This window comes from Rhamphochromis sp. 'chilingali' (assembly GCF_963969265.1).
Source record: "Rhamphochromis sp. 'chilingali' genome assembly, chromosome: 15".
In the NCBI taxonomy this organism is placed as follows: domain Eukaryota; kingdom Metazoa; phylum Chordata; class Actinopteri; order Cichliformes; family Cichlidae; genus Rhamphochromis; species Rhamphochromis sp. 'chilingali'.
Window position 1 is genome coordinate 25629006 of NC_137942.1, and position 20866 is coordinate 25649871.

A 20866-nucleotide genomic window follows, 5' to 3' on the forward strand; every position below is an offset into this window, starting at 1 on the left:
GTGTACACACACACACACACACACACACACACACACACACACACACACACACACACACACACAAAAACAACAAAACGTCAGAAACTATTAAGATCCATACACTCTCTTGTTGTCTTCTTGTATTTGTCATGACTGGATGCATAACAATAATTAGTTAAAATGGTGAACAGGTTCATTTATTGCTCTCGTAACAGTAAGAGAAACAATAAGAGACACAGTGAACTCCTGAATGAACTGAAACAACCTTTAGTGATCTATTAATAAGGAATATCCACCAGAGAAACACTTGTTTTCTCTGGTTAAAATTTTATTTAGTTGGAACTTTAATTTCTATTCAATTCTTTTGGTCTACATGTTAGATTCAGGAGTTACTGTAACCCAGTGGTGTGCTGAGACTTACAGAGAGACAATTTTACTTTCAGTATCCAAAGTAAAAATACTTTTTCATTAAACCATATACATATACCTTCATACCTCAGAAAACAGAACTACACCTTGATTACAAGGATTCATGTATATAAATAATATTAAAAATCAATTTAATGAAAAGATTTGAGTAGTGTGCTACAGGGTTAACTTCAACATCTACAGAGGATTAAAATATGATTGAAAAATTAAAGTAGTGTGGCAGCAAAGGATCTTCATCATTTGAATTATCTTTGCTGGATGCCTCATAGGTTATAATAAAATTCTCTTAAAAAGGTTCATTTCTCGAGACTGGTCAAAAGTTTTACTCTCATTTCAATCATCCAACATGGCCTTAAGGATTTCTTACAACAGTGTCAGGAAGGGACGAAACATTACCAAGAACAGAAATAAAAATTTAATATTTTTGTGGTTCATTCATTCATCGACCACTATAACTGACCACTTACCAGTTTTTACTTGTGTGACTGTGATTTAAAAAAAAAATAGATACCAAGATCATGATAGCAAAGCGAACAATAAATGAAGAAGCAATTCATGCCTTCAATTTCGATTTAGCACAACAAGATTGGAGTTCGGTGTATGAAGAGTCAGATGTGGACAAGGCTTATGATAATTTTCTAGATATTTTTACTATGTGGTACAATAAACATTGTCCTGTAAACGAACACATGACAAAGAAAAAAAAGATAAAAAGTCCTTGGCTCACAAAAGGAATTATTAATGCTTGCAAAAAGAAAAACAATCTGTATAAACAGTTTATCAAAGTAAAAACAAAAGAAGTGGAACAAAGATATAAAGCATATAGAAATAAATTGACTGATATTATAAGAACGAGCAAACAACTTTATTATAGAAGAAGATTATATGAAAATAAAAACAATATAAAAGGAACTTGGGATGTCTTAAACAACTTAATTAAACAAGGATCTTCTGGAACATCATATCCTGAATATTTTACTGATGCAAATGGTGAAAATCACAACATGAGTAATATTGTCGATGGGTTCAATAAATTCTTCATAAATGTTGGCCCTGAACTAGCAGTGGACATCCCGTGTCATAAAAATGAAAATATCAGTAATATAAAATTAAATCCCTTTTCACTGTTCCTCTCAGCTACAAATGAGCAAGAAGTAATAAATATCACATTAAAATGTAAAAGTAAGTCTTCAATGGATTATCATGACATAACTACATGTCTGTAGTTAAACAGGTTATTCTGAATATTGCTAGTCCCTTAACATATATCTGTAATTTATCATTTCAGTCCGGTTGTTTTCCAAAAAAAATGAAAATTGCGAAAGTAATACCACTATATAAAAGTAATGACAAACACAGTTTTACCAATTATAGGCCTATTTCTCTACTGCCTCAATTCTCAAAAATTCTAGAAAAACTTTTTAATTCAAGATTAGAAAAATTCCTTGAAAAACATCAAATAATAAATGTTGGTCAGTATGGTTTCAGAACGCAAAGAACCACTTCAATGACGATAATTGAGGCAGTAGAAGAAATTACTGATACACTGGATAAAAATAAATATGCAGTTGGTATTTTTGTTGATCTCAAAAAGGCCTTCGACACAATCAATCACTCAATTTTATTGGATAAATTGGAAAGATATGGTATTCGAGGGAAAGCTGGTAAATGGTTAAAAAGTTACCTAACAGGTCGGGAACAATATGTTAGCATAGGGCATTACCATTCAGAGAAACTTGGTATTACATGTGGTGTTCCCCAAGGGTCAGTGTTGGGACCAAAACTTTTCAATGTATACATAAATGATATTTTTGATGTTTCTCAAGTACTTAAACTCGTTCAAACACACGTTAAAGTCCGTTTGGCTCGACACTACCGAACAGAGGCAGTGGGACTAACATTGTGTTCTGGACCTTTCTGGAAACATATTTGAATTCTCGAGACTGAATCCATAGACCACAGAAACAAACACAGCACTACACATTGATTTTAAGATGTATTTTTAAAGCATTCTGTGAAAAGAGCTTGTTGCGGGGTGTGGTTGGTGGCTCGGCCAGAGTGGAGGAGTGGAGTGGCAGGTTCAGGGTGTGGTGTCAGGGACACTTGTTTGTCACAGCCAGCGAGCATCTTCTAATCATGCCTTCCCTATTTCAGTAGCAGCCAGGCCAGAAAGAGGAATCTGCTGCTGGAGAAGAGCACCGGAGCCAGAGCAGTGTGCATTGGAAAGTGCCACGAGTTACAAACTTTGTTTGATTGTGTCAAAATAAAAGTCACAGTCACATAACACAGTCACAGTCAGGTCCTTTTGGGATTAGAGGTCTTCTCATTATTTAGAATTTTCAGCTTGTAAACAGAGATGACTAAAGCTGCCAAACTCTGGAACAGTCTTACTGAGGTCAGAGTGTCTCCATCATTAGTGTTTCATATATCTTTTATAAGACTTTTTTTTTCATTTGTTATGGTTTTGTGTCATTGATTTGTTGTAATTTTTTGCTCTGTGAAGCACTTTGCAAGTAAGAGCTGGGTGAATTACATTATAAATAAGGAAAATTGAAGAAAATATTTGTATATTTCATATTCTAAACTTTAGCTCGTATTAAGAAAATTAAGCTAAAGAAGGCATAAATACACATTTTTTGAATTGTGTTCACCTTTATGAAAAAAGACTGAAATGTTTTTATTTTATTTTTAAAATCGTGTCTTTAATGCTATTTGAGCTAAAGGATCTGCTGATATATGCACACTGATCAAACCTGCTGTTTTTGTTTTTTCATCAGGTTGACTTTTTTGATGATAAAAAGAATATTTAACAGCTGAATGTTTTTTTTAATTTCTCTGTACAAATATTAACATTAATGCACATATTTGCCACATATTTACAGTCACTTATCAAATAATCATTTTCAATTATTCTTAAGTACATATTTGGAAAAAGTAATAGCAATATTTAATTAAGGTCTTTAGATAACTTAAGGGCTTGCTGGTAATGTTCCATCAAACTGAATATTTTAACTTTTGAAGAAATCAGAAAGGAATACAAGAAAATTAAGACTGAAAATGTTCATAAAACAATTGATGCTGACTCTGATGACCTGTTAATTTCCATTCTGAATTCTGTGTCTCATCTGTTATTGAGTTCTGCATCCACTCCATTGGGTTCAGAATACAACTTGCTGGAGAGCAGCTCAAAGTCCTTAAGTCAATGTCATTTCTCAGTTGAATATTCTCTTCAAGTATGTCACAGATATGTTGACAACAGATGTTATCATAAAAACAACAAAGTACAGCGGTACATTTATATAACTTACTTTTTTTGCAGAAAACTTTCTCAATTAAATGAAATCTTTAAAATGTTTTGATGGTGTTCTCCTCCAGCCTGTGAGATTAAAAGGACTCAGTGAATTCATTCATGCTTGAAAGGCAGCCAGACATTCCTGAATTCTGCCCCTCTGTATTTCAGCTACTGTGAGCTCCTAGAGTGACTCTTTAGTGTCAGGAGCTACAGTCACATACAATTAATTTTGTGTGTTGAAATCCTCTTCGTGGTCAAAGCGGTGCATATTAGGCCAGTCGAATCAAATTCAGTACATTTGTTTTTTTCAAATCAGTTGAAATTTATTTATTTAGTGCCAATAAAAAACAACAGCCATCTCAAGGCATTTTATATTTTAAGGCAAAGACCCTACAATAATACAGAGAAAACAAAAAAATAATCATATGATCCTCTTTGAGCAAGCACTTTGGCAAAGGACAAACTGTTATGACCAGTTCGGGGTGAGAGGAGTAAGACAGGACAAAAGACACAATGTGGAAGAGACAGCGATTAATAACCATCATTATTAGGCTTTTGAAATTAATCAGACAGACGGAAACAGGGCAAATGTGCTTCGACACATATCTTTCTTTATGGACCTTTTTCATTCTAATGGGACCATAGTTAAAGAAAAAAGATCATAATGTTCAGTAAGAGTTAAAACTGTCATCTCACCATACATTTCTGAAAGGTTTTTATGGACAACATGTCTAAAGGGAGGGAAGGACAATTTTCTCATAGACATCTAATTTGTAGACAAGAGTATTCTAGCCTCACATATAGTACTTGTACCCAATGATCCCTAGTTGAGCAGAGATAATGTCTGTGAAGGTTCTCAGTCATCCATGTCATTGTAGTCTAAGGAGCTTGGAAAGAAAAGCATCTGGACTTCTTTAAGTTGCTCGAAGACGTTTCACAAGGTCAAATGGTCCCAGATTTAAACCCAGTGGGAGTATCCCCCCAAAGAGGGACAAAGGGACTCTCCACCATTTGACCTTAGAACTGAAGAAGCTTCTCGGATGAGAGGTGAAACGTCTTCGAGCAACTCAAAGAAGTCCAGAGGCTTTTCTTTCCAAGCTACTTAGACGAGCAGAGATAATATTATTATTACGAGGAAATCAGTCATATATATGTGTGTGTGGTGTGTGTTTGTCATTGTTCCATTAAGAAAATAAACAATTGATTTTACAGTTTATATTTATATTTTCTTTTATTTTTCTCTGTTGCATATTCTGTAAATATTTTATTATGTGCATATAATCTGTTTCTCATTAAAATTTAATGAAAAACAGATTTTAAGAATTCAAAACAGTTGTAACTGTTTTTAATGTTTTGAATTCTTAAAATACATCAGCGATAATCTTTCCTGCATCCTTAGAAAAAAACTTCTGTCCAAAACCAATGATCAATAACCTAAGCAAACAATAAAATATTAAAATACCAAGTCAAAAATATGAACATTAAAATGATCCATTGTGGTGAAGACAGGAAGTTGTTCACAGTAGAACAAAAACATGAGTAACAGATGACAAACCTTTATGAAATTTAACACTAATGATGTCTAATTGAAGTTGGAGAACTACTTGGATTATTCAGAAATTTTAATTTTCCTTGTGTCATCAGTCAAAAATCATTTCTCACAGATCCAGGTCTTGGATACAGAAGATTGTGATCGTGTCCATTTTCCCTTAATTTCACAGCATACTGCAGAAAAACCATGAACAGGATCCTGCTGGCCTGGCGCCAAAAACCTGTTGGATAAAAAAAAATATTATATTAAACTAGACTAAAATCATGTCAATTGTCACATTTATATAACTATGACTCTCTATAAGCATTTTCCAGATTTCTGTCGCAATTGACCTGCTTTAGACTTTTCTCTGAGTATCATCATGTACATTAACAGTTTTCAAGTTTTTTATGAATATTAAATCTTCATACTCTTAAATCTTAGAATAAAACGAAGGCAGAGCTGACTCTCTGCTCTTTGAAAATATTTTCACAGCTGTTTACAGACATCGGTTTTAAATGTGGGTCATATATTTGTTTGCTGATGTAATGTATTGCCATGCTGTCTTCCAACACATGGTGGTATTAAATAATAACTTTTTGGTTTTGGTTTTAATTTAAAGGAAAATGTCTCACGCCTCTGTCAGCGGGGATCCATCCACCCATTCCCATTCATGTTCCCCAGTTTTACTTTTGTAACCGGCTTTTAGACCAATCCAGGAGTCTCCTCTCATATTCAGTTCAATAAATTCCTAATTGAAAACAGACATAAATATTTCGGCCAGTCATAATTCAGTACTTCTGTTGTTGTAATATCATGTTGTGAATTTGTCTGAAAGAAAAACTAAATGAGATGAAACATTTCAGTTCACTTCTCTGAAACATTTCAGTTCACTTCTCTTGTCCTTTATAGAATAGATAGATCAATAGACAGTAGATGGGCAGATGGTCAAAACACAGAACTTCTGGCAGTTGCATCAAACAAACACACCCACCTGTTCCTCTTTGTTGTTTATGATCACCAGATTGGCTCCTCTGGACTGACAGTCTGCCTTGCTGTCAGACCAAATTTTCCTCTCAGTGGATTTAAAGTAACAGCTCATTCAAAATTTGGCCCAATCGACAGGACACTTCACTTAAAGTCAGACACATGATACAAAAACAGAATTCACGTTTTTATCCTTCTATTGCTTGTGTGTGTTGTGACATGTGCAGGCTTGTGAACAGGAAGACTTGGTGAATCTTAATGACATCATTAAGTGAAAAAAAAACACCAGACTGTAAAAGTGCACTTGTCTCAATAGAGCTTCTATGAGGACAAAAAAGCCATAGCACTCTCTGTAGACAAAGAGAAGGTCATAGAAGCTCAGATAAATTATGAAAGCTCGTCATTCCTTTGGTCTGGAAAAAAACACATTTTGCCAACGTTTTGAGGCTGGGGTTCTGACATACTGTTGGACTTCAAACTCTGGTTGCACACATGAGTCTATTTATTCGATTCAATTCAATTCAATTCAATTTTATTTATATAGCGCCAAATCACAACAAAAGTCGCCTCAAGGCGCTTCATAGATACAGAGAAAAACCCAACAATCATATGACCCCCTATGAGCAAGCACTTTGGCAACAGTGGGAAGGAAAAACTCCCTTTTAACAGGAAGAAACCTCCGGCAGAACCAGGCTCAGGGAGGGGCGGCCATCTGCTGCGACCGGTTGGGGTGAGAGAAGGAAGACAGGATAAGAGAGACAGAGGTTAATAACAGATATGATTCAATGCAGAGAGGTCTATTAATACATATTTATCAAATTGTTGTTCCTCAGCTATTCCATCCTCAGGTCCTAAGCTTAGTAAGAGTTGACAAAAGCACAGACACTCTGTACTTAAGTAGAAATACACTACTTTTAACAAATACTCCAGTAAAAGTTGAATTACTGATTCAACTTCTTTACTCAAGTAAAAGTAAAAAAGTACAGTCTTTGAAATGTGTTCAAACTGAGAAAGTAAAAAGTAGCTCTTTAGAGGACATTTCTATTTTTGTGCAAAGCTAACTGAACCTTGTGTTATATTAACATAATGATAAAGTAATATCAATAGATAAGAATACAAACTTCAGTCTAACTTTTTAAAATTCTAATTATACTCAGCTTGAATCAGAAGAAAAAGAAAGAAAATTAAAACGATTTCCTCTAAACAGGAAAATTTGTACAATCAGGGATTAAAGTGGATTCACAAGTTTGAGGATCCCTAAAACTGGTTGTAATGGTTCAGTGTGGGGAAAAGAATCATAACTCATAATAATTTCTATTGAGAGCTCTAGTAGATTTTCTTAGTGTACAGTCTGCTCTTTATGGATGTACACAACTAAATTTAATCAGATGTCAGCAGATGTTTCATGAGTGTTCCTGGCTGATTTCCATCCTCTACAATGACAGTACACTGTTTATGCTCTTTTCTATTTAGTATAAAGTTGGTATGAAGGTGGAATTTAGTCAGTTGATCTCAGCATCATCACCTGAAATTCATATGGACTCTCTGCTACACTCGATGTAACCTGACTCTGACCATGAAACCACTGCCACTGTGCACCAGTCACACAGTGTTCTTTAAGTTAAATCCATCACAGTACAGACAACTAGCCTGTTTAAAAATGCCAGAGTGTTTCTTTAAATAACACAGTTAGTCTACCTCAGTTTGTTTTGCAGCATGTTTTACAATATGAAAAAAACACATGGTGTTAATAATGAAATCAAATGTTAAAATGATATTAAGGTGTGCAATGTGAAATTTGAATCTAGTGACCTCAGGGTTGGCACTGGCAACATTGATCAGTCACACTGATTTGTCACAGTACTGTGTCTGAAACCCAGCATATATGCTTCAGACTCTGGAATTATGTTCTTTTATTATTATCACCCTTGTCTCCAGGAGTGGCTTTTGATATTGGCGACATGGGCGGTTGCCCAGGGCAGCATCGTGGTGGGGGCAGCATCATGGCTGAGTCCAAATAAAGAAGTTGCTCGCACCCATGGTGCCCCGACATCATGCCAGTGCATTTTGGGGATTGCATGGGCACCGATCTGTTTTCAATTGCCCATTTGCGAGGAGTAAACGTGCCTTTACAAAAACAAAATAAAAACAAACCAAAAGGGCCGTCAACGTTAACGCTGTCATCACGATTAACGCAATTAAAAATTTTAATGCAATTAATCCATCTGGAGTGCAGAAGTACTTAAAATCCCTGAAAAGTCTGTCAACGCATTTGTTGTTTGTCCATTCTGTGCTCCAAATGGGTTGATTGTGTTAAGAAATATTTAGTCGGGTTAATCATGATGACGGTAATAACGCATTAACGTTGACAGCCTACAACAAACACAAAAACTGAAGACATTATGATATAGACTTATAATAATTTTGGACCGATGTGTTTTCTAAATTCTTTCACACACATATACGAGAAAAGTGAGCGCGAGGGCCCTTGGTGTGCCTGCTTGCTGCTGTGCTGAAGTCTTACAACACAACCTGTCGAAAGGAGAGGGGGCATGCTGTTTCTAAATAGTGCACATTTCATTCATAATGTTGTTAATCCAAGCCCATTATATATTCATTGTTTCTCCTCGGTTGTGTAAAATCCTAGAAAAAAAAATTAATATACAAGGTGTAGGTCTATTAGTCTGTTAGTTTATGTTGTGGGGTTGAGTGTTGATACTGGAGTGCAAAATTACTGATGGAAGATGGACAAGAAAAGGTCAAAGCCATCAGGTTCTCAGTTTAGAAAAGAAGAGAAAAGTAGAGGAGAAACGGGCAAAAGATGCACGTAAGCAGATTTGGATGCCGGCAGGTGTCATGTCTCCTGAAACTAGGGTCAGGACTCTGCAGTCTATTTACACCTACAGGCCAGTGGACACTCTTTCAATGATGAGGATGTACACATCATCGACAGGGAGGAACACTGGTTTGAGCGCGGAGTCAAGGAGGCCATTTAGATGCAAAGGGAAAGACCATCTCTGAATTGAGTATCTTGTTTTGTTTCTTGTTTTGTTTTTCTTTTTGGTTAAGTTTCTTATTTCGAATTCCTTGTTTTTGATTTTGTTTCCTGTATAGATGTATTATTATGTCCAGCAAAAACGCTACCATTTTCTGTTAACTTCCTGTGTTTTAGACCTGCAATTTGGTCCTACATGCTGCCTGCCACACAGCATAGCCATGGCATGATTAGTGTGCTGGCAGCTGAGTGGTTGATTTTACACAGAAAGAGTACACTATATTACAAAAATATGAAGTGATTGCACAAAAAACACAACATGCAAGTAACACAGCTCCTGTGAATAATTCAGTAATGTGAAAAGAAAATCACCGTGCAGTACTTTTGCGTTAAAAGCACCATATGTATGAATGTTTTGGTCAATACTTGAACAGGGCTGTTGTAAGCTTCAGAGACACATATAAGACTGCAGTCTGGCTTCCTTGTCCCAACGCTGTACAGTCATATTTTTGGGGGGGCGGAGGGGTGTGTGTGTTAAAAGATTTCTAGAAATGAGAGCGTGTCCATCAAATGTTGGATGGATACCATTTCACCTAATCACAGGTTTTCAACAGAAAGTTGTGCAATTATTTACAAAGCCCACATAATTTTCTGGACACTCCTCAGACTGCTTGTTGTTTAAGGAAGACTAAGAAAAAACTGTGAAGAAGGGGGGAAAAAATAACCGAAGTACTAAAGTGCTCCATAGTATAGTGGTTTACATCTTCACCTAATAAGCAAAAGATCCCCTGTTCAGTTCTCAGAAGAGACACAAATCCTTTTGGGGTTGTGTCGGGAAGGGCATTTTGTATAAAACAAAACAAATTGACAGTTGCTCCCCATCTGTTTGGGTTTTCAACTGCAACACATCATACTACAACTTTTTTTAATACACTATACTGCCAAAAGTAGTCAATTGTCTTCCTTCATATGGATATGGACTTGAATGATATCCCATTCTTAATCTACAGGGTCTAGTATGATTTTGGCCCACCCTTTGCAGCTACAAGAGTTTGAGGTTTGTTTGTTGTTTTTTTGGCTCACAGTGTCCACTCTTAATAACCCCAACGGCGTTCTTTTAGGTTGAGGTCGGGACTCTGTGCAGGCCAGTCAAATTCTTCCACACAAAAATTGCTCATCCATGTTTTTAGAGAATTTGCTCTATGTACTTTGGGTGCTGCCATCTTTTAACAAGAATGGATATCCCTAAGCTGTTCCAACAAAGTTGGTAGCATAAAATTGTCTAAAATATCTTTGGCATTGTGCTTAGTAATGTAATGCTTGGATCCAGGTTCTCGGCAATAGAAAACCATTCCATAAAGCTCTGTTCTTGAGCTAATCCAAAGGAAGCATGAAGTTTGAAAGTCTGTATTGATTAACTCTCCAGAAAGTTGGTGACCACTATGTGCCTCTAGTGTCCCTGCTCTGTGATTTTATGTGGTCTACCTCTTCAAGGCTGAATTTGTCATTCCTAATCACTTACACTTTGTTATAATCCCACTAACAGCTGACTGGAATATTAGGTAGCAAGGAAATTTCAAATGGACTTGTTGAACATGGTACCACGATGGAATTCACTGAGCTTCTGAAAGTGACCCATTCTCTGAAAACTGTTTGTAGAAGCAGTCTGCATGCCTCGGGGTTTGATTTTATACACCTGTGGCTATAAAAGCGATTGAAACACCTGAATTCAGTGAACACTTTTAGTAATAGTATATTACAACTGATATGCAGTCACTTCCATGACCTAAGAGGAAAATAGTTAATAAAACAAGTATAAAATACAATTCTGAGTACTGCTATATTTGCACATGAGGCACAACTTTCTTACCTAAAAGTTGGGTTTGCAGTTGGCTGTAATTGTTGCTCAGTTTGTTGTATTTGTTCTGCAGCTGCTCTTTTTCCAAAGTGACTGAAATATCTGCTTAGAAATAAAACAAAGCAAAAACGAAAAAAACATCTAAATATTCAACTTTATAAATACAGCCATATTTTTATTGTAAAAATCAGCATCACACTTTTTTTCCAAACTAATTTTGTTATTCATTGTTAAGTGACTAAGAACATTGGTTAGCATATGACTAATAACAAACATGGACAGGTCTATTAACAGCAGATTAGAATATTTAACATAGAGGATTAAACTATAACTTTAGAAAATATGGACAGATTAAACAGCAGAAAAAAACAGCTGCCACAGACAGACCATCTGTATCTCAAAAGGAAAAGTATAGTGTGTGTAGTATTAAGAAGAGATGTATGAATGATAATGGTGAGTTAGAAGATATATCAGTTTCACAGATTTGATTTTCATGAATCACAGGATGAACTGACTATAACTACAATTGCATTTCCATTTAAATAACAGTCTGATGTTGTTTGATGTTGCTAGTTCTAGCCTTATTCCTTCAGCTGCAGCTCCAATCTGAGGCTAAATGCTGTGAGAGCAAGCAAAGAGCAAACATTTAGACTATATCTAAGACCTACAGATCCTCCCATTAACAGCACACCAGTGCTTGTAGATGTTGATCAGGCATGGTCACGCTATTTCCCAGTGAACTGATTGCTCAGTAAGCAGTTGCATAGTATATAATGATCTCAAACCCCTGTAAGATCTCAAGCTTAGGACTAAACTTGAAAATAATGCTTTATGGTACAGGTCTCAGGAGTCAAATAAGGAAGATGGTTAGCTTAGCATTCTTTAGTGGGCTTACAACATTAAAATGACTGTAAAACGATGTATATGATGATATATAAGGAGAAGATATGCCTACTCTGGTTACATTGTCAATTAAAGAAAAAGAAAAAACCTCAGCAGTGGTCATATTGCAGAAGCAGTGTAACACACATGGGGAAACACTGTAGGGCGGTTGCTTTAAATGGAAATATGAAGTCAGAAGAGGAAGGAAAGAATAGCAGACTTGCAGCATCAAATAATGTTGCTTAAAAATATCTAATGTGGAAATAATACTGCCGTCGTTATTGGAATAAAATTCCTCACAGCGTGTCGTGATTCCAGCGAGAATCAGAAGATACAGCACTCCCAGGCACACTTTAAAAGCTCTGAAACAGCTTCTTTTCTTCTGTGTTTGTCCATCTATAAAGAAACCATTAAGCTTTGCTTGTTCCATATTCAGTTTTTCAGAAAAAACTGAATACTCAAACGTGTTTGAGTCCATAAGAAAAGATTCATTCTTATATCTGGAGGAATAAATATATTTCAATAAATATTAACGTTAGCCCGCGACTTTGTTCTTGTTTTGAATTTTGGCCCACTGTGTATTTGAGTTTGACACCCCTGTTATAGAATCATCAAACCATTTGTTTCCACAGCATGATGCGTATCAGCAACATTCCTGTCCTAGCAGCTCTGTCTGAACATGCTGAGACCTGCTTCACTCAAACAGAAAAAAAATCTCACAGAACTTCCGAAGTCCATATGAGCCTGAGGAAAAAGAGAAATAGTGATGGACATGAAACAGAAGCTTAAATGCCTTCTAAGTTTTCTTTCTATTGAACAGCTGTAGATATTAAACATCTCATGAAAATGAAATGAAGTTGTAGTAAATATGTAAAAAAAAAAAACCCATCTCTATTTAATAAATGCAAGTTTACTATTTTTCTATTTACTCCCATGCCACGAACTCTTCCAGAGTCACATCTGTGGCAGCATTATTAATTCTTGTAATTTATTTGAAGGCATGCATATACGCACACATACACAAACACACAGGATCCGTTTCTGCACCATTTGTAAGAACTGAAATACGAGACCTTTAGCTCCACCTGCTGGTGTGTTCAGCTGCCTGTAACGTTAAAGTTCTGATGTAAAGAACAATATTTTCACCAAATGGAATAAAATGAAAGAACCAACTGAGAAGTAAACAAATAAAAAACAAAAAAACAAACGGGAAAGATGCGAGAATGAGAATATTGTCTGTAATGTGATGTTTGAATGTTTTTTCTGTTTTTTATTGTTTTTTTTTTGTTTTGTTTTGTTTTTTTATGTTGGCTGATATGTGAGAATAACTAGTGGAGATCCTAACAGAAAATTAGGAACTTGCCTTCTATCAGGCAAGTTGTTTCTGGGATCTCCTGCGAGCCACTCACCCAGTTTGGGGAGCACTACACCGAGTGCCCCAATTACCACTGGGAACACTGGTGCCTTTTCCCTCCAATTCAATTCAATTCAATTTTATTTATATAGCGCCAAATCACAACAAAAGTTGCCTCAAGGCGCTTCATAGATACAGAGAAAAACCCAACAATCATATGACCCCCTATGAGCAAGCACTTTGGCAACAGTCTTCTTGAGCTCTTCTCTAAGCCCTTGCTATTACTCCAGCTTCTCGTGTTCATTTTTTGTGATTTTGCTGTCACTCGGTATAGCAACATCTGTCACTATAGCCATCTTCCTCAGCTTGCCCTCCACTACTACTTCCACTTGGTTAGGCATCACCAGTTTTTCTGTCTGTATTTAAAAGTCCCTCATGATCTCACTTTGAATATTTGTCACACTTAAATGTTTCAGATCAAATAGATCACAAAAGTTAACACCAAATGTAGTTTCTGAATTAAGATGTTTATTAACAATTGAAAAAAAAAGGAAGCCTACATATTCCTGTGCGAAAAAGGGATTGCTCCCCCAACAATTAACTGTGGTGTTTCTTTGTGAAGCTGAGTTCTCTTTCTTCATTACTGTCACAACTGTTCTCAAGAAATCACTCAAACAGGACCTGCTTGTCAAAGTGCAATACCAATCCTCAAAAGCCAGACGTGATGCCGTGATTAAAGGAAACTCAGAAACAAATGAGAAACAAATAAAAAAAACATAATAATGCTTTAAATTTACTTTTACTTGGTTACTTTTTGACACTTTACAGAAAACAGTTTGTACCACTTTCCACAAGTCTATGAGTTCAGCAAAGCATCTTCAGTAGAGAGTCATTATATGTAAACAACTTGGGAAGGATTTTTCTGCTTTCATCAGTGTAGTACAGAATCTTGTTAATTCTGTGTTATTACAAGGAAAAAATAGCATCAGATGATGGAGCATGATTTATTTACACAGTTTAAAAAGATGTATCATTCATTTGTTTTAAACAGCTCTTTCTCAGCAGTTGTTCTTTCAGTGTCTCTTCTCCTAAAGTCTCCCTCCTCTCCAGTCAGCTGCCAGCTACAAGTTTCTACCCTGAGAGAGCCACGATCTTCAGGAGGAAAGATGGAAGGACATCCATGAATGTGTTTAAAGGAGAGATTTTCTATAACCATAATGTGACCTTCCAGACAGATTACAGTACCCCATGCTCCGTGTGAAAACAGAAAGGGGCTACTGTATAAAAATGGTTCTTAAAGAACCATTTTTAAAAAGGTTCTTTGAAAAACCATTAAAGGTGCCCCAAAGAACCATTTCTTGATGGTTCTTTGGGGCACCTTTAAAGGTTCTTCAATGAACCACTGAAAGAAATGGTTCTTCAAAGAACCATTGTTTGAAAGGTTCTTTGTGGCACCAAAAAAGGTTCTTCTATGGCATCAGTCTAAAGAACCACTTTTGGTTCCAGTTGGAACCTTTATTTTTCTGAGTGTAGTAAGAGAAAAAGTAACATGGCTTTCTTTTTCCAAGGTTACAACTCAGAATCTAACATGTGTCTGTTTTTACTTTCTCTTTGCAATTCTTCCCTCATTTTCTGTCCTCCAGGAGACTCCCTCCTCTCCAGTCAGCTGCCACGCAACAGGTTGCTATCCTCAAAGAGCCGTGATATTCTGGAGAAAGAATGGAAGGAGCTTCAGTGCTCTGCTGGGGTTATACAGTACTGTGAGATCTTTAAGCTAAAATGGGGCATGAATATGTAGGAGAACAATTCTTACATGTTAGAGAGACTCCAAGATTTTAAGGCGTAGTGCGAGTTCACATAAGCCAGATCACATTAATAAACAGGTCATCATTGAGTAAGAGAGAAATGTGGTATAGCTGGTGCCTCAGTTAGATTTGATATGGAAATACGCACTGGAAGAGACCAGAATACTTAAATCAGCCCTCACATTTTTCATTACTTTTACTTATTTTTTCCAGCCAAATGTTAAACATGAGGTAATTTTCTAATCAGATGTTATAGATGAGGTTTCCAGTGAATGTAAAGAGTAGAAATGCAAACCAGAATTTCACTGCTGCAATTGTCTGTAACTAACTGCATGCACTTCAGTAATTATTTAATTTATTTCTTTTTATATTCATACTAGAAAAAAAGCAATATCTGACTAATATTTCATATTATCTGTTCCATTGATATCGTACAGATAAAAATATTGGTAACAGCATTGTTTGTTTCTGTGGGTATGTTCTTGGTTAGCAGTTCTTGTCATTACCGCTTGATTATAGTACACCTGAACTATCCAGTGCTGGCTCTGCACTTAGGATGTATCATGATTTAATAGTTCGTTCGTTTTTATTTTCATGTGCTATGAAACAAGTGTGTGTTTCACTTTACATGTTTGAACCTTAGGGGTGACACAGCACTTTGTATTGCTAGAAAAACTTTTTAATTGTGGACCCTTTGCTGTCAACTATTTTAATGTTTGATATTGGCAGACCTTAAAGAGATCATAGTTTTGTTTTATGTATGGTAATGTTCAAAGTCTTTGGCCCCTCCACATATCTTTATATTTTGCTGGGCAAATTTGGTTACCAGGAACAGTAATTTCTTGACAAATGTGCAATCATACAGGTGTGGTGAAAAGTTTAGATTCACTCCTTATGGGTATGAGTGTTATGGGAATTTGGGTTTTTAATGATTTAGCTGAACTGTTTTTTGTTTTTTTTTACCTGAATGGTATGATTGTACAGTATTGTATCTTTAATGACTTTAAAAAGCAAGAATTGGGTGCACACGTTTTTAATTTATTGAGGAGAACAAACAGCTATATGGCAGCTGTGTCACTGACAACTGACAATCTAAATGTTCTTGCTTAACAATGACTGTAAAAAAATCAACACTGATCAGAAACTTTTATTCCTCATTTATGCAAACAGATTGAAAATTGGAATTATTTCAAATATACAGTTATGTTGTTTAAAACTGTTCACTATAAATGAGTTTTTAGCTTCAGCCTAAACTGAAAATGTATACACAATCTGAAGACAAATAAAACAAAGCTCAAAATCAAGATCTTTTTTTAAATTTTTTGTTTTTTATTATTTGTTGGTAATAATTTCATGTGGTCTTTAGTGAACAGTTCCACAAGTTCTTGTTACTCTTCTGGGCTTTTAAATAAAGCGAGTAATCTTCTTTGTAACGCCACCATGTGTCAGGTAAACTTTAGCGTACACATGAAAACATCCTAGAGAAGATATTTGGTCTTCTCAATGGGGCCTTACTTTTGAAAATTCTGACAATCATTTTGTCAAGTCTTGGATTTCCATTATTCATAAACCCCAGGACATTGTCAGCACCTCTCCACTTTTCCCGGAGTTCATTGTATACTGTCACAGTGAGATCTTCCATGTTCTCCAAGGAGATTTCAAGATTTTGGGACACAATTTTAGCCCAGATCTTTTCGGTAAGCCTCTGTATAACTTCTTCAGCTGGACGCCATTTCTTCAACCCCTTTATGTTGCTCATTGCGTGCATAACCAGATCTCTGGCAAGGCGTTCCACAAGTTCTCTGTACTCGTCTCGGTTTTTAGATAAAGTGAGTATTCTTTTGGGTAATGCCAGCAGATGTCTGGTGAATGTTGGGACAGTAATATCATCCTCAAGCTCTTCCTTCAGACTTGAAATCAAATCTTTTTCCTTGCACTTATGCGCTCTACAAAGATTGGTGAAAATGGCTTTCGCCATACTGGGCAGCCTCTTTGGACATAGATCCAAATGTTTTCCCTCAATTTCAGGCCAGATTTTCTCAAGCAGACGATAACAGTTGGGAATCCTTGTGGAATCTTTGTGTTTAGGGGAGACTTTGTTTAAGGCCCGTGAAACTACCAACTGAGTAAGTGCATAAACAAACATTTTTTCTGCAGACACATCATCAGATGCCAGACTGATGACAGAAGAAGAATCAACTTCTGACTCATGTACAGCTGGAATCACAGGCTTTTCCACGGGACAAGCTTCTATTTTGTCCCAGTGTTTTGTATCAGCTGTGGGCTTTTTCTCCATACAGCTTTTCTTTGGTTCTGCTGTGGCTTGGGATTGTGTGTCCACATGCTGAAGACTTGCACTGGCCTCTGTCTCCAGTTCCGGAGTTTCGGTTTTCTTATCATCACCACAGTTGTCTACAGATATTTCTGTAACCATGTCTTCCTTTGCTGGTGTTACCCCTGTTTTCTCATGGGAATCAGCGTCCACTGACTCAAGACACTCCTCTGTCTGTGTGGACACCGGAGCTCCCTTCTCCATGGTTGTCTCTGTTGCATCCACTAACATGGAGCAAAGTGATGTTGTGGCAGGTATGTCTGCTCTTTGTGAACTAAATGTGTTTAAATGTTGCTCGCTGTTCTGATGCATGAATGCGCTCTGAACTAAATCGCAGGTGTTTATGGAGTTCTGGAGTTCTATTTATAGGGTCGTGTCCTGTAGGCCCCGCCCACTGCCCTTTGATAATTGCCAAGCCCCGCCCACATCGAATGACTGTTGCCTAGCAATCGCTAGATGATAGTAGCACGGATGGGCACAGCCACTGTGACGTCATCCAGTGTTCTTGATCAAAGAGAAGTAAGTGTTGGCTTTCTTGCCGCGCAGCAATTGATAACAAAGAACCTTGAAATGTGTTTTTAGCTAAACTTTGACACAGCTGCAGGACATATATATATACAAAGCGGGTGATCGTGGCTCAAGAGTTGGGAGTTCGCCTTGTAATCGGAAGGTTGCCAGTTCGAGCCCCGGCTTGGACAGTCTCGGTCGTTGTGTCCTTGGGCAAGATACTTCACCCGTTGCCTACTGGTGGTGGTCAGAGGGCCTGGTGGCGCCAGTGTCCGGCAGCCTCGCCTCTGTCAGTGCGCCCCAGGGTGGCTGTGGCTACAATGTAGCTTGCCATCACCAGTGTGTGAATGGGTGGATGACTGGATATGTAAAGCGCTTTGGGGTCCTTAGGGACTAGTAAAGCGCTATATAAATACAGGCCATTTACCATTTACATATACATATAGTAGCTTCTCATTAATATTAAGTAGCTTCTCATTGTTATTAATGTCCTGCAATAAATAGATAAATACAAAAAGGGTTTTAAAAAGTGTGTAAGAGCCAAAGTGAATGTTTCTGTTTTGTTTATTTATTGTGGTGGCACAGGTGTTTAGATTTTCCTGCACCTCAGGTGATCGCGTGTTATTTACGTGACACAGGCGTTCTCATCAGGGAGGAGGTGGCTCGGGTGTTCACCCACTATTTTCACAACAGTGATGTGTATATATGTGTGTTGTGGGTGCACAAGTATGCATATATGTCTGTAAATTGTATATCTTTTGACGTATTACTGGGGTTAAATAAATAAAAATTACATGCATTATGTAATGTAATGGTAATGAATTTCTGAGTGAAGAAAAAGTGTTGACTATTAATTACTAAATAGTGGAAAGGGGGTGGGATTAAATAAGCTTATGCTTCTTCCTCGTCCTTTTGAACATGTAAGTTACTTATAAATATTGTTGCTTTGTTTTCCTTTTGTTTGTTTGTCTCTTTTTTCCCCTGTTGTTTTTATTTAAACATGTTTAAAATAAAGATTCAATACAAATACAAATGCTCACAAATGATGTAAGTTAATACATGCGCTATTTGTTTTGATTGAAAGCAAACGTTTATTGTTTAAGTTTTAAATAAATACGTGAAACACAAGTGGGACTTAGTATGGCTTATTGGAGACGTGTCACAGTACAGAAACAAACTCAGCCGGCAGCGGCTTTATTTGTGGATAGAAGTCGCAACAATGGGTTAAGATATTTTCAAGATTTAAATTTAATTGCAGGTCGGCGTCCATGCGTCTGTGATGTCTGAGCGGGCGATGCTTGGACCGACGCGGGACAGCAGCTCCTCAAACTGGGCGAGGGACAGACGGTGGTACCGCTGAAAGTGGCCGTCAGCCAGACGCATCTCCTGGAGCAAGTGGTGAAACTCACCAAACTGCTCACACTCGTGGAGGACCTGATGGACCCAGGTACGGTCAGGATGTCCTTTACGCCGCTGCTCTGCTCTCCACAGTAAATAGAGAAGGGAGACTCTCTCTTCAAACGCTAGATCGACAGCTGCCATCTTGCAAACATACCGTCTGGCACTACTTCCTCCCACATTTCTGGTTCACGCACGTGAAAATTGCATATTTTAACACTAGGAGTCCCAGGCTTCTACCTTTCTACCTTTAAAACCCGGAGAGCAGCCAAATGGCTGGTAGGCTTTTAGCTAAGCTTTAGCTTCAGCCAAGTGGAAGCTAAATTGGCTAGTCATTCATATGTAAATTAGGTTGTTACCTGGGAATTCTGGAGGGAGGGGAGTGGGGGTGTGTGATTGAGGGGGTGGGGGAGCTGCAAAAAGCTGTGAACTTCCTTTTGTGTTTCATCTTGATGCATTCTCAATCATCCAGGGAAATAAATCTCCAAAAGTCACCAACTGAGTGTTTCAGTTTGCCATCTTAGGGAGAAATCAACACACCTTATATATATATATATATATATATATATATATATATATATATATATATATATATATATATATATATATATATATATATATATATATATGTGTGTGTGTATATATATATATATATATATATATTAAGTAGCTTCTCATTATTATTAATGTCCTGCAGCTGTGTCAAAGTTTAGCTAAAAACACATTTCAAGGTTCTTTGTTATCAATTGCTGAGCAGCAAGAAAGCCAACACTTACTTCTCTTTGATCAAAGAACACTGGATGACGTCACAGTGGCTGTGCCCATCCGTGCTACTATCATCTAGCGATTGCTAGGCAACAGTCATTCGATGTGGGCGGGGCTTGGCAATTATCAAAGGGCAGTGGGCGGGGCCTACAGGACACGACCCTATAAATAGAACTCCAGAACTCCATAAACACCTGCGATTTAGTTCAGAGCGCATTCATGCATCAGAACAGCGAGCAACATTTAAACACATTTAGTTCACAAAGAGCAGACATACCTGCCACAACATCACTTTGCTCCATGTTAGTGGATGCAACAGAGACAACCATGGAGAAGGGAGCTCCGGTGTCCACACAGACAGAGGAGTGTCTTGAGTCAGTGGACGCTGATTCCCATGAGAAAACAGGGGTAACACCAGCAAAGGAAGACATGGTTACAGAAATATCTGTAGACAACTGTGGTGATGATAAGAAAACCGAAACTCCGGAACTGGAGACAGGGGCCAGTGCAAGTCTTCAGCATGTGGACACCAGAGCAGACATACCTGCCACAACATCACTTTGCTCCATGTTAGTGGATGCAACAGAGACAACCATGGAGAAGGGAGCTCCGGTGTCCACACTGACAGAGGAGTGTCTTGAGTCAGTGGACGCTGATTCCCATGAGAAAACAGGGGTAACACCAGCAAAGGAAGACATGGTTACAGAAATATCTGTAGACAACTGTGGTGATGATAAGAAAACCGAAACTCC

General features: G+C 37.3%; 1 protein-coding gene across 1 annotated transcript in view; it reads right to left on the reverse strand.

Moving 5' to 3' along the window:
* Positions 1-20866, reverse strand: part of LOC308411793 (interferon-induced very large GTPase 1-like) — a gene marked incomplete at its 3' end in the record, with an annotated part of 253476 nt that overhangs the window by 170478 nt on the left and 62132 nt on the right.